Below are 15,179 nucleotides of genomic sequence, written 5' to 3'. Positions count from 1 at the left end.
AAAGAAAGTTTAATAGCTTGAGCAAAGATCAAGGCCATCAATATATTAAGACTTGACAAAGCTATTGACAATGAGAAGCTAGATTTGGAAATGGTTATTGCCCAACTCAAGAAAGAAAAGGAGCAACTCTCTCAATCCCTAAAAAGAAGAAAAGAGCTTGAAATTAAAATGAATGATCATTTCTACATTGAAGAAAATATTGAAGACCTTCATTCAAGAAATCCAGATGAAGTAAATGAAGCAACCAAAGAACTCCTAGAAAAGAATGGTTCACTACAAGAAGAAGTAAGAAAACTAAGAAGAGAGCAAGAAATTGAGTCAATAAGGCTATTCAAAGTCATGGAAGAGAAAAAAAAGATAAGAGAAGAAATAGAAGGAAAGAGCAATGAAATCCAACACCAATCCCTTAAGCAGGCAAACTTCATTGATTAGCTCTCCAATGCAAATGAAGAAATCCTGAGCCTAAGATCTAAAAATGAAATTTTTTGGTATAACCTAAACTCTAAAAGAAAAATCAATGAAAGAATGATGAAATACCAAGTAGACATGAATCAGTTGAATGAGAAAAATCTCTATAGACAAAAAGGAAAAGCAATAATTGGATATAAAGAAGAAGGAGAATCATCCAAGCAAGGAGCTCAAAAGAATAAAAAACCTACTTGCAATTGTTGTGGTAAGATAGGTCATACTTCAAGAAAATTTTGGAGTAATGGAAAAGAAAAATTCAATGGAAAATGTTACAATTGCAATCAACATGCCATAAAGAAAATGAATCAAAAGAGAAACCAAGATTTGAAGGGAAATGTCACAAATGCAAGAAGCATGGGCACAAATCATCAGAATGCAAAACCAAGATATTAAATCTAGTAGACTAGAATGTGAAAGCCATATTTGGTTGGGAATACAAAACTTGGTATAGATGTCATTAGTGTGAAGAATTTGGACACATTGGAATGAATTGTGTAAAGCATCACTTGAGAAAAAGAGATACTACTAAAAGATGTTTTATTTGTATAGAACTTGGTCATCTTGCCAAGAACTACATGAATACTACTAGAATTGAAGATGAAAAGAAGGAAAAAGCTAATAACATCCAAAAATAGATGAGAAAGAAATGGGTTCCAAAGTCCACCGAGAATGAAAGTCCAATCAATGATGAACAAGTGACTCAAGAATTGGGTGGCTCCACAATTTCTACTTGAGTTCTCAAAGGGAGACCTAGGACTAGTTTACCAAAGAAGGCATTCAAATTAGTCCCAAATTGAAAGGACAAAAGATCCATATCTATATTCAAGATACAAAGGGATCACCGAGTGAAAGGGTTCCAATTATTACTGAGTTAGTTTCTTTACTGAGTGAGGTTGGGTCACAGACTCTACTGAGTGAGGTTGGGAGTAACTAAAGTTTCATATGGCTACCAAATGATGGAAGACTTTGTTGAGTAATCAATGCAAGGAAGTGGGTGACAGTATGTCAACTTTGATCTACCATCCGTAGTGAGCATTTATGGAAATTTTTTATAAGAGGAATGGAATTGAAGTTATTTTTACCATGAACTTTTGAGAGCTATTGCGTAGTGAGATCTTCAAAAGCTTCCAAGAAATTTGAGTCAATTGTTACCAAAAGATTTCAAATTTTATCAAACCCTAACAAGTGAAGATGACATCCAACAATAAAAAAGCAAAGTGAGCTTCTAATATGCTAGTTCATGGTGAATGGAAGGCTCTAGATTTCAAGCTCACCCCTATAATTGCTAAAACCCTAGATCTGAGTGGAGCATAGTCTCAAATCCCTCCAAAGGTACTATTGATAAATGACATTCATTCTCACTTTAAATGAAAATTTAGGATATTGGCACTTTGGAAATGGATGAAGCCCTAGATTAGTTGTGTGTTAATGGTGTCTTGGAACCCGAGCATCAACACTTGGAAACAAAAGGGTTGATACATATTCCTCACATGCCCCATGAATTCAAGTAAAATAGATTAGGTTTATTCTTAGTTGGGTGCATAATGGATAGTTATGGTTGGAATAGCCAATTTTAATCATGAAGAAGATGATTTATAGAATTACTGGTCTCCCAATGTTGGCTAAGGGTAAAATGACCAAAACCCTAGGTCGGGCTAAACTTGAGAAGAAAACCCTAGCAAAATGGGATGGTAGAGGCATGAAGATAAGTAGTGTAACTAATATGGAACTAAAGTTTGGTATTCATATCATAGCACATAAGATCTATAGCTCTAGCCATTTGAATAGTGTGCCTTGTGAAGTAGTTGACCTTGCTTACAAGGTGGTCAAGAATAATCCTTCATTTGACCTTGTCGAGATTTTGTTGAAACAATTCAACAAGAACATGGAAATCATCTGGATGTCAAAGAACAACTCATGTAAGTTTGGTCCTCTATTGACTTGTTTATTCTTTGATGTTCAAAATTTTTTCCCTTCAAAAGGATTAGTTGTATGGAGAAAATATGTGCTAGTTCTTTACCAAATTAATGAGTATATTGCTAAGATAGGAGACAATTACACTAGTATCATGGATAACTATTTTGATGCATTTAGAGAGAAAATGAGTAATAGATTAAGGATTCAAAAGAAATTAGTTGAATATTACAAGGATGATGTATGTTTCATGGTAGATAGTAATAAGGTATACATTTAGGCAGTCAAGCCTAGAATTGCATGGGTGAAACCTCTTGGTTATGAGGTTAATATAGATGAAACAAAGGACATAATTGAGGCACTTGTTAATGAGCCAATTGATCCCAAGGCTACTTATTTTGGTACTTATGATGAATCCAAGACTAGGATAGAACTAGAAATCAAGCTCCCTTAGGCAGTAAACAAAGGCAAGAAAATAATTGCCAAGTTGAAAACTAGTTCCACACTTTTGTTGACCAAGCAAAAAAGTGAAGATGAAGAAGTAGAGGATGAGGAACAATCAAAGGAAGAACAACCATTGAAGAAGAAGGGCAAGGTAATCATTACCAAGCTTGCCAAGCCATCCATTGATGTGTTTACCCAAAGGGCCTCAAAGAAGAAAGTTGATAAGGAAGGAGGAGATATAATATTCAAAAAACCTCCACTTGCCTTCCAAGATAGGCTTAAAAAATACAAGATGGGGCCAACATAAAAAATTTTAAGGCATGAAAATATGAAACTAGGACTAAGGAAGAAAAGAAGTAGATTGAAGACCTGGTGGTAGACAAAATGGATAAGTGGAAATAGTCACTAGAGTAGCTTACTTCTCATCTCTCTAATATTTTGAAGGATAAAATTAAGCCAAGATGGGAATTTTCCATACAAACTATAAAGGATATCTATGGTAAAACCTTGATGCAACTTATTCCAAGCCTAATAGACAAGGAGATTAAGGAATCTCTAAAGAAAAATGAGGAGAAACTAACTCTAAAATTTAACACTTGTCTAATTTTGATAAAAGATATTGAGCATATAGTAAGAAATGCAACGAATACCTAGAAGAATATATATCTTCTTCATAAACCAAGTGATTTTTCTATAGAAGTAAAAGATGATGATGATGATGAAAAAGAGAAGAAAGATAAAGAGGAAAATGTTGAAGAAACAACACATTTTGATAATGAAGAGGAATAGGAGCAAGAGGCTATTGAGGAAGAAATGCAAGATGATGAAGAAACTAACCTAGTCAAGATTGCTGCAATGGTTATAGCCTCACTTCCTCATTCTACAAGAAAGGTGTTGACCACATCAAGCATAGAGATGGCCTTTATAGGATTGATTGGAACTAGCACACAAAACACAACCAACCAATCAATCGTTGCACCAACTTAGCTTAGTACATCATTGATTGAAATGACTTCCACTTCATCTACCAAACTGTAGACTCTTCCCTCTTCAAACTTGTTGGCTATATCAGTTTTGGACACATTAGTTTTGAATACAATAATTTTGGATACTTCAAGTATTTCTACAATAAGTGTAGTATCAATTTTTGCAGCTAGTCCTAGTATGTCTACTATTATTTCAATTCCTACTAAGCAAGAAATAAGTGTAAGGATAGTTGAGACCAAGTCTCAATCAAGCACAAAATTTTTGATCCATGGAAAATAAAAGGAGGAGGAAATAGACATTGATGAGGAAATTGTAATCTCAAATTGGGACCTTTCCAAGCTTAATCTTGATCAAATGCAAACATTTGGTGAACTTCTCCAAAAGAAAGCCAAGTAGCAAAGGCTAAGAGAACAAAGGTACAAAGAGTTAAAAATTATTGAAGATGCCAAGAATATTTTGGTAGAAGCTACATGTATAGAGGTTGATTCATCTCAACCAATTTTGTTTTAGCTAGCAGAGGTAGTTCAAAAGTTCAATGAAGATATAGATGGAAAGGATAAGTTACCGTAGGAGATAGAGAAGAAATTTGAGAACAAAGTGTTATATCACACTACTCAGAAAATTGTAATTTATCAAGTAGAACTCTCCACCATTTTGGGTCTCCACCATTTTGGGTTCCCTGGAAACTTCATGTAGAAATGTATCAAAATTTTTTGGCAAATTATTTGATGTTTCAAATTTTACTAAGGAAATAAAGGACAAATTGTCTAGGATAGATGAAGACCTCAAGGAAAGTTCTCAATAGTTACAACTTGAACCTAGTTCAAGCTTTGTACATTTCAATAAGATTAATTTTTTGACAGGTTTATAGGTAGAATTGCTTAGAAAAGAGGTCAGAATCAAATCTACCTTAGTATATATTCAGAACATGATTCTTCCCAACATGGATGCACTACAAAAGTATGTTGCACATTCCAAATCCCTCATCCATGACAAAAACTTCTCCATAGCAGACCACATGATTGAGTTGTCAACAAAAGTGCAGATTGCACTACATACATGTAAGACCTTGCAAGATAATTGGGACAAAACATTGGCCATAATACTCAAGGTACATTTAGAATTTTTTTCTCATTTTAGCATTAATATGTAAATATATAGAATAAATCTTTGGCATTATTGTCAAAAAGGGGGATAAGATATAATAGAAAGGGAAAGAAGACATAGAAGATATAAAAAAGATATGGAAATAATGAGTTATGGGGGAGAAAATGTAAAAATTGGTACATAAGCTATAAAGGAAATGGGTGAAATAGATGTATAGCAAGTATGTACACTATATAGTATAGAAGCCTTATCATGTACAAAGATATATCTTACAAAATTAATTTTGAAAAATCTCAAAAATAGTATACTCTACTGAGCTAAAACCACAAGATAATGGATAAAGGTATTTAGGAAACTTTTTGAATTGAGTTTTGGCTGATAAGTGTTTTTGTCACTAATGCCAAAGGGGGAGATTGTTGACATATTAGTCAAGTTTTTTATTAGTGAGATACACTTATTCAAATTGTAAGTATCTACCAAGCTTATTGTATAGTTAATAGTGTTTTCCAAGAATTTCAATTGTCACCAAGTTCTACAATTGCTACTAAGTCCTTTGGAAAAATTCCAGTGTTTACTGAGCAGTTATAGTTAGTGAGAAGATCATCAGTGTAAACCAAGCATCTCAGTGTATGTCGAGTTTACTAGTGCAAGCTAAGTTGTGCAATGATTTTGAGTTTTTAGTTAATGTGATGTGAGTCCAATGTCAATTGAGCTACTCAGTGTTAACCAATTGACTAAGTTTATACCAAGCTCAAGGTGAAAGTATTTACCGAGCTATGCAAAGTTAAAGAAGTGATTTAGCTCATATGACAAGTTTCATAGTATCTAACGAGTCACCAGTGCAGACCAAGTTCAAGACTACTTGGAAGTGATTAGTATGAACTAAGCTTCTACATCTACCAAGTGCATGATGATGTCAAGCAATGATAGTGGATGTCGAGTATTAGAACCTCACCGAGTTAGTCTTAAGAGCTTGAGTGTCTACATTTGAGCCAACTTTGTAATATTTGTGTAACCTTGTATTGTGGCCAACTCTATAATTTGTATAATTGGATTGATATATATGTAATGTATTATATTACATCCAATGTGGGTATGTATGAATGCAATAATAAAAAAAGAGCAGAAAGTGTGAATTACAAAGGCTACAATAGTATAAGGAGCAACAATGATTCATCTATTACAACAAGGTGATTTATACACATAAAGGAATCTCATTCAACAAATCAAGTTGTAGATCAAAGATCAACTACTAATTCATCCTAATAGGTGGATGAATCAAATCCTAAAATAAGGTAGACCTAACAGTCTTACACAAATCTCTTTATTGAGTGCATACTTCATTGTATGTTTGTAAATCATCTAACAAGGTAGACCTAGTAGTTCTTATTGCTCCTAATAGGGAAAATCATTAGAAGTGATCAATGTAAGCCTTAATAGGCCAACTTTATACTACAATATTAAAGCTTGTGGGTATCGTCCCCACCCCGATTTTACTTTCTATTTGGAAGGTTTCTAGGTCACCAAATCTTTATGTCAAAGTGTTATGAATGCTTTCATGTTTTTAGTTTCTCATGGATGCAGTTATATCAATTATTTCATATTAGATTAAGTGCTAATTGGTTTAAAGTTTTAAAAGTTTAGAAGTTACTAATTCACCCCTCCCCTCTCAGTAACTTAGAATTGTTGAGAATATTTCCAATAGAACAACTCCCCAGTAGAGTTGTCATTTTGTTGGTGCTTTTACACTACCAAGTAATAAGATACCTAATACCAAGATGGTAAAGATCAAAATAACCTAAGGATTAGATACTTCCTATAATCAGCTAGATGGTCTTTAGCTCTAGATCCAACTTCAACAAAATCATAAAGATTTTCTACTCTTTTGGCACTACAAAATCAAGGTGGGTGCACTTGACAGATAAAAAGATTCAAAGCTTGATACTACCTTCACATTTCATTTATTTAATGACATTCTTACAATATTCATCCCCTATAGAAAATTGGTTACAATTCTTCTTAGATTTACAAGTAATCCTAGGTAACAATAGCTAACTAAAACACATAGATTATATGTAAACAAGTATTGACCATCTATGATACTCTTCATACATTTGAAGTAAAATTGATTTTGATTTTAAGGTTTTTCTTGATTCTTTATATCCATGACATTTTCATATGCTAATGAAAATAATTGATCAGTGCCTCATCCATTCGGATTCAAAGTCTACCCAACTATTGTGACCTAATTGATTGCATTACAATCAATATTATCAAAAATTCTCTCTAAAAATCATTCTTACAAAAATCCTTCTTAGTGCCTAGAGATCCTATCATATTCAATGACACATTTACTTAATCCATTAATAAAAAGCAATAGTGAACTAATATACAACCTATCCTAGTTGCATTCAATTGAGGAAGGTTTTGCCCATTCAACCTCAAAATAACTAGTCAATAAAAATGGAGACAAGATTTAGAGAAAATAGATATGGAAGTGATTCGTCTTAATATTAATTCTCTTTGAAAATAATTTGAAATAGTACTCAAAATAACTCAAGACCATACAACATAATCTTTCAAATCTAATGTATCTTCAAATTTGTAGATAAAATACATCATAAAATTTGCACCAAGGACTGGACCAAATAAAACTAGCAAAACTACAAGTTACACAATAATTTTGACTATTTCTCTAGCCTTGGAATTTGACTTATATAGTGTGAGATGAAAGAAGCTTCAAGCCTAGAAAGTACTGACAATTGTCCTTAAGATAGAAAGATATTTACAAATGTTACTACCATAAAAGACAAAAATTGGTGCAATAGAATGGTTTACATCATGAATATTCTTTTGTGGGACCACTTCTATTGAATTCTTTATAGAGGAGTTTGTGATTGGCTTTACCATAATAATCATTCCTTGGAGCACGAGGCCATTAGAATTGCATGTGATGGGCCATGTTCTAATACATAAAGGCTAATCTAAACCCAAGGTTCTCCATCCATGTCATCTTGGACTGATAAATTAACAATCACATTTCATTGTTCTATTGCCAAGTCATCTATTTGGGCCTCTGTACTTGTAATTGCAATTGGTTTCTTACCTTTTTCCTCTTCTACTTTTACTGATGTGTCAATTATTTACAATTCATCTTGTTTCATTTCATCATCGTCAGTTTCATCAAGCTCCAACTGCATTGAATAAATAAAATTTTCCATCCACTTATCAAAACATGTGTCATCTAGCCAATTAAAATTTAAAATCACATGTTGTTTCTTCATCACATATTCTCCTAATTTATCAATTTCAATAAAATCTTCTCTCAAAGAATCATAAAATATTTGTACTTTAACAACTTCTTCAATTGTAGTTTTCCACCATGCCTTTCCCTTCTCATTTATGACCCTATTCATCCTAAGGCATTCGTAGGCCCATTCCTCTTTATTTTTCAATTTATCCTTTTTATTTAGGGCATGTGGGAAGAGTTCAAAGCTTCTACTCTTATATTTGTTAATATAGTTTATGATTCTCCTTTCCAATGAAATTCTTTTATTATAAAAATTAGAGAGATCATTTGTTGTGTCAAAACTCCTTTCTATTTTCTCACAAGATAAACTGATAACTAAAAAACATAGTAGAGTGACAACTTTGTCCCTTCTATTCCATTTATTGACAATTAGCATTAGAGTATCATCATTTCCTTTTAGTCCATCCCATATGTTTATTACTTGTGCTAATTGCTCATAGAATGTTAACCAACCAATTTTATCAACCAAATACATAATTTTTTCCCTCAATCTATCCTCATATTTAATATCTACTTCTACATGTAATGTCCACAATTTTATCTTTTCTTCTTCAAAATCCTTTGTAGTATAATACTAAGGTCTTTGTGGTGTGTCTAGAATTCAATTAGAGGAGTGGATTTAAAAGACTCCACTGGTGGACAAGGATAACTAATTCTTGGCCTACTAGAATGTCTTTGGTGCCCCATCACCTTATTCTCAAGTTTTGTTCTCTTTTTCACTTCTTTATTATATGATTCCAAAACCTTCTCATATCTTTCCTATCATTCTAATCTATCCATTTTCTCCCTCAGGACTATGGCTAGGGTGAGGTTGGTTGTTCCAATAGTTAGCTCTAGAACCTCTTCACTTGGAGTATCCTCTACCCTTTTTTTGATCAAATTTCTTATCAAATAAGTATCATTAGGTTGAGAGGAGCTAGCTCTAGATCCTTTTCTCATAGAACATAAAACTAATGCAACATGATCTTCACTAAATTTGGCACCTCTTAGCTCTTTTTTCACCTTTTCATTTGCATTCAATTTCTTGGTAACAAAATTAAAAACCATTTCATCAACAATGTCCCAATTCGGCAAAACCAAGACCCAAGATGGTTTTATCATTTTTCTTCCCACTTTAGGGGTCAAGCTCTACAACTCTTGCATCATCTCATCTTTTATTTGGTCTTGTATGGAAGCCTCTTCCATCTTAGGATTCTCTATATTGTTCTTATCACATCTTTCTTCAAACAATTCAATATTGGTCCTCCATGCAAATTGATAAAAGGCTCTAGATTTAACAAAGTTGTCATTAGAAATAAATTCGTGACTATCTTGTTCTATAATAGGGTCCAAATCCCTTCTTCTGTAATCAACAACAATTAATTCAAGGCTTGGCATGGGAGGTTCTTGAGGATTCCCCTCTTATAGTTCTATAGTAGTAATAAAAACTCCCCCTTGGGATCCCAATTGCTCCATTTTCTCCTTAGTGAGTTGTTCATCTCCTGTATGTAGTGGGGACTATGTGGGTGAGTATTCCTCTATTTGAGGAATCTAGTTTTCTTCTATCTTTTTCCTCTTGGGCATTGGCTCATTAGGCCTCTCCTCCATAATAGTACTACTTGACTCAACTATCTGTTTACCTTTGTCAATTTTAGACCTTTTCTTCTAAATGATATTGTAGTCAGGTCCCCTTTGAATAACCAACTACCCTGATCTTACAGCAAGGGTAAAAGATAATTTTCTCATGACCTCTTAGGCCTTATTAGGATAAGAATTAATAAAGAATAATTTCTTTTCATTCATAGCCTCCACAATCTTTGGAAAAGTGATCATCAATTTATTTATTTTATTTACCTTTGTCTCTGGAATCCTTCGAAGGCCTATAGTCTTTTTTGAAATAGTTAATAAATTCTAGGACCTTGGAATAAACTCTCCACTTCTCCTTCTTGATCCCTTGCTCCTGAATAGAGAATTCATTCCTTATTATGTCTTCAAGGAAGTAGGGTCGATGTTGCTTGGCACTAGTCTTAGCCTTTCATCTAAAAATATCAAAAAATCCCTCACTCTAATTGAAACAATCATGGAAGATATCCATTTTGTAGGGGTTTAAGAATTTGTACAAAAATAACCAACCACCCTTGGTGATTATGAATTGGTGAGAAATTGTACAAGATGGGAAAATTGAACCCCTAGACTAACCAGTTAACTATGCTTCCTCTAATGCATCTATCTGCCATAGCATTTCAGCTATTCCCACCTTTAGAGGTACTCAGTAAGGAAGTACATCAAGAGTCCCTTGGAATCCATACACTCTAAAAATTGTATACATAGGTTAGGGCATGATATCTTCCCAATTGTGGGACACCTTCAAACTAGTAGGGTTGTCCATAGGCCTAATAAAATCTAGTAGTGCCTTAGGTATTCTGGGATTTTTGCTTAATATAAGGCTCCTCAACCTAGATAAAAAGTATCTATCAAATGTTAGAAAGCAAGCATCTTCTACATCCTAGGTCATATTTGCACTCCATAACTATACTGGTAGAGATTCTCCCTCATATTCTCTATTTAATACCATTTCTTTTTCAAAGTAAGTAACCCCTTTTGACAAGAACATATGCATCAATAAGGAATAATGGCCAAAAGTTTTTTCAATTTTTCCCTTTACAATTCCAATCAGACCTATGTGAATTTCCTTTGCAAAATAAGATGCAAAATAAAAAATTATATCCACATGAAAAAAAGAGATATGTTTCATCATATACATGAACTTTATTAGCACAAAATCTTGTTCATCCTTACCAAAAATCCTACATAAAGTCATGTAAATATCAATGGCCCTAGTATTGGAAAAATACTTCTTAAAAGGTTCTTTAGTTGATGCTATGACAAAGGTCAAATTTCCAATTATAGCCAAGTGTCCTCTTAATGCACCTTGTCTAACTTGATCCTTTCAAGAAAAGTATTCTTTTTCCAATCCCTAAAAGTCAATGATCTCATGGTAATCTGTGGTTGGCTCCAACCCAGAAACCTCTTAAAACTCTTTTATAGTGGTTTTTATCAAACACTCCCCATCTATTCTCCTCACCATTCTGGTTATTGGTTCATAATTTAGGGCTACTACTTTTAGAAGGTATAAATCCATGAAAACCCCATGGACTACTAGCTTTCCTAAATCAAAGTTTCAAATGTTCCCATGGGAAGAAAACAATTTTTCCTCTTTGAGAACCATTTCTTGAATAATTGGAGACTTGTTTTAGAGGTTATGGCATCCCTAGTCCAATTCCCCTTATCATACAAACCATCTTCAATTTGGAACCTAGGGTTTATGGGAACCATCTTTTTAATTTGGGTTAATTCATTTGTGGATTCACTTAATTGTTTAGGAAAATCATCATGGATATTCCTACTAGCATATTCTACTTCCCCCAAAAAAACCCTTCTTTGGAGGCATATTTGATAATAATTAAGAAAATATAGAATTCCTTGAATGATATATGGGATGAGATACTTACTTTACTCTCTATTTTCTTCCTTCTGAATTCTACAATGAATCGTTGGTATAGAAATTTCTTCACAATTTAACCAGGTAAGAGAATAACTCTTCAACAGATTCTGGCTCAAGAAAATTGAAAATACATTTGCATGAAGAAATCCTTCAACTTTCTAGAATATATTCCTATATTTACTTCACATGAGAAGCCTTAACTCTCATAAATGGATTGTAGAAAAGCAGGGTGGTATCACCTTCAAATTTGAAAATAGGCCATCAATTTTTGAAAAATCAAATGATTTAGGAGTAAAACAATTTGTGACTCAGCTTCAACCCTCCAAGTTGGTAGTCAATCTAATTAAATCTTTCCACATAAGCCTTTTCATTTACTATTGGTGACATACATTAGACCCACTTATAGTTCCATACATGTGTCATGTTCTAGCTATGTTGCCAAGTGTAAAAGTTGAGCAACTCTCATTGGTGACATTGCAACTATCTTTCACGATCCTTGCATCAGACGGTAGAAATTCATGATTATTTCATTGTACACAATGTGGGCCCATGTTATTTCCTTTTGGTCACTATGTGGCCAAGGATAAAGTTCTTACATCTCTTGGTAGTGACAAAGGGACTATTGTCGATCTTGGGGAGATTTGACAATGCAGACTTATGTTTCATTTCCTTTAAAGTGAATCCCTCATGGAATATAACATTCTAACATCCTAACATCCTAACATGCTAACAAGGATATTAATGACATGGAAATTACAACACCAAATTCAAAGGTTGGTCCTACCATATATCCATGTGGCGGGTGGTTGCTATGTCACCAAGGATAAAAACCTTGTAGTTTTTCATGGTGATAAAGTGACCGCCGTCGATTGTGAGATGATCCGATGGTGTGGACTTCATGCTTCCAACCTTGTTCCTTTATTAATTGGGTCCCATAGGTTATTACTACTTGGTTGCTATGTTGCTATGGATAAAAGGAACATGGTTTCTTATGGTGACATAGCGACAACCCTTGATCTTAAGGAAGATCAAGGGTTATCATTGTTTAATTGATTTTTCAAAGAATCATGTAGAATATTAATGTGAAGGGTTAGGTTAAGGAATTATTTTAGAGACTTAGTAAATATTTAGGCAATACAACAAAATTTTCAAAGGTACCTGGGAATTAATAAAAGGGGTATTTAAAAAGATTTTTCCCATGCACACCTTTTTTGAAAGGGCATGATATGCAAATGTAAAATAAAGCTTTCTAGGGCAACACTTAATGAAATAAAAATTAGGGTTGTTCTAGGGTAAATAAAATTAAAAACCCCAAACCCTAATTTTCTAAAAAGGAACCTGAAACATTCACCTAGAGATATATTCAGATAAACCTAAAGTGAAAAAAGACCAACAATTCTAATGAAATAAACCTTATTGCATCATTTCAAATGTAATTATTATTAATTTAGTTGATATATTTTAAATCAACTAATTAATAATAAATATAAAAATACAAAAGTTATAAAGTGAGAAAAGAGGAAAGGAGAATAAAATGGTTGAGTTGACGAAAGGTTGAGGGGAGTTGCAATTTTTAAATGCCTAAATGCGAGGGTAAGAAGTGTAGTGGCTATTTTTGACTCACAATTCAAACTCAAGTTTGTGGATTCAATTATGATGCTATTTTTGGTGATACATGGAGTATTTAAGGCTAGTTTTGCATGGAGTTTATTTTGGGAGCTTGTTTTATACATTTTTGAATGGTTATTGATGAGATTGACATGTTATATTTTTAGCTTGACATTGAAATCTTACCTAGGGTTTTATGCATTCTTTTGAGGACATAGAGCCATTTTTTAGTTGGCTATTAGTTGGACAGGTGGTTGAGGATAGTTTCTAGGGGTTTCTTCATAGTTTGGATAAGTTTTGAATCATTTTTTCTATGCATATTTTTGATATCTGAGTTAGGTTTTGAGCTCTATTTATTATACATTCACCTCATTTCAAGGGATCTTCTTTCGGGCTTAGATTTTGTGCACATTACAAATTTTGAGTTGATTGTAAGAGCATTTTGTAGAAGAGATGTTTTAGCATTGGTTATATAGATTGAACAGTTCCTTCTCATTGATTCTTGTGCAATATTTTGGGTTCTTTTATGTTATGCTATGTTTTTCCTTCATTAAAGCTATATTCCTTATTACATGTTAGAATCTCAATACTTGTAACTATAGGTCCTTGTTTGTGTCCTTAATATTTTTACAAAAAATTGGTAAAACCTACATTTTCCTTTCAAAGAAAAAGATTCCAAGTCCTTGCATAGAAGCACTTTTATAATTGCATGTTTGTTTGGGTATTATGAATCATTTGTATCTTCAGTAATTGATGTTACTTTTATAATTGCATGTTTTTTTGGGTATTATGAATCATTTGCATCTTCAGTAATTGAAGTCACATACAATTCATTTCTCATTTAGGTTTAGTATCTATTATTTTAATTCACTTCTCATCCCTTTTCCTGCATACAATTAAGTTTTTTAGGTGATCACTACATAGGAACTGGCCTAGCTCCCATAGAGCTTCCATGTTTCAATAGGATAGCTAGATACTATATCTCTCTATAGGTACTGATGACGGGCCACACCACCCATACCAACTCACAACCAAAAATGCAACAATATGGAGATAGAGAGAGATGACAAAATGCTTCATAAAAATTCCATTAATACTTGAAATTCATTAGAAGAGCTTACAATTCAAGAACTTCTATTTCTCCAACTTCCATTAGAAGAGCTTCCATTTCTTCCGCTTCCTTTAGAAGAGCTTCCATTCCTTGAACTTCTTGAACTTGATTACAAATGGTAATAGGCCTTTCTTAAATAGGCACTTCTAACCCAAGACATTACAAACACAACTAATGTGGGATAAAAGGTAAATACAACTACCTTTAAATAAATATTAAATTCCCACCCAAATACAACTAAGCACCCAACAAATATTAAATACATGATTTAAGGATCTTTCCACAAACTTCTAAATTGCCACCTATACACCTTGATTAATGGAATGACAACTATTTTTACTATTTTTCTTTTTACGCCACCTATTCACCTCGAAAATAGAAATCTCCTTTTCCTTTCTTTTCTTCTTTTTATTTTTTTATTATTTCTCCTCTAATTTTCGTCACTTTCTCTCTCCTCCACAATTTTTATTTTTTTCCTTTTTTTTTCTAATAATTTAATTTTCCCATGTAAGATGCTCCTGCATCAGACTCCCTTGGTAGATAGAAAAGTGTGTCCCACACTTTGATGCCAAAAGAAAGATATACATCCATCTTCATCTTCACTAAAGGCTTCCACATTTTTTTTTTTTGCTGATGCATGATGCTCCTGCATCCGACTCCCATGGTAGGAAAAATTTTGTGAATATGGATTCACAAAATGAAGTAGGCACTGTTGACATTTTTTTTTTTTTCTCTTCCTCCAACAC

This window comes from Cupressus sempervirens, chromosome 8 (assembly GCF_028749045.1).
Source record: "Cupressus sempervirens isolate cs-2001-9-10 chromosome 8, ASM2874904v1, whole genome shotgun sequence".
NCBI classification, from domain to species: domain Eukaryota; kingdom Viridiplantae; phylum Streptophyta; class Pinopsida; order Cupressales; family Cupressaceae; genus Cupressus; species Cupressus sempervirens.
This window is presented reverse-complemented; position numbering follows the sequence as displayed.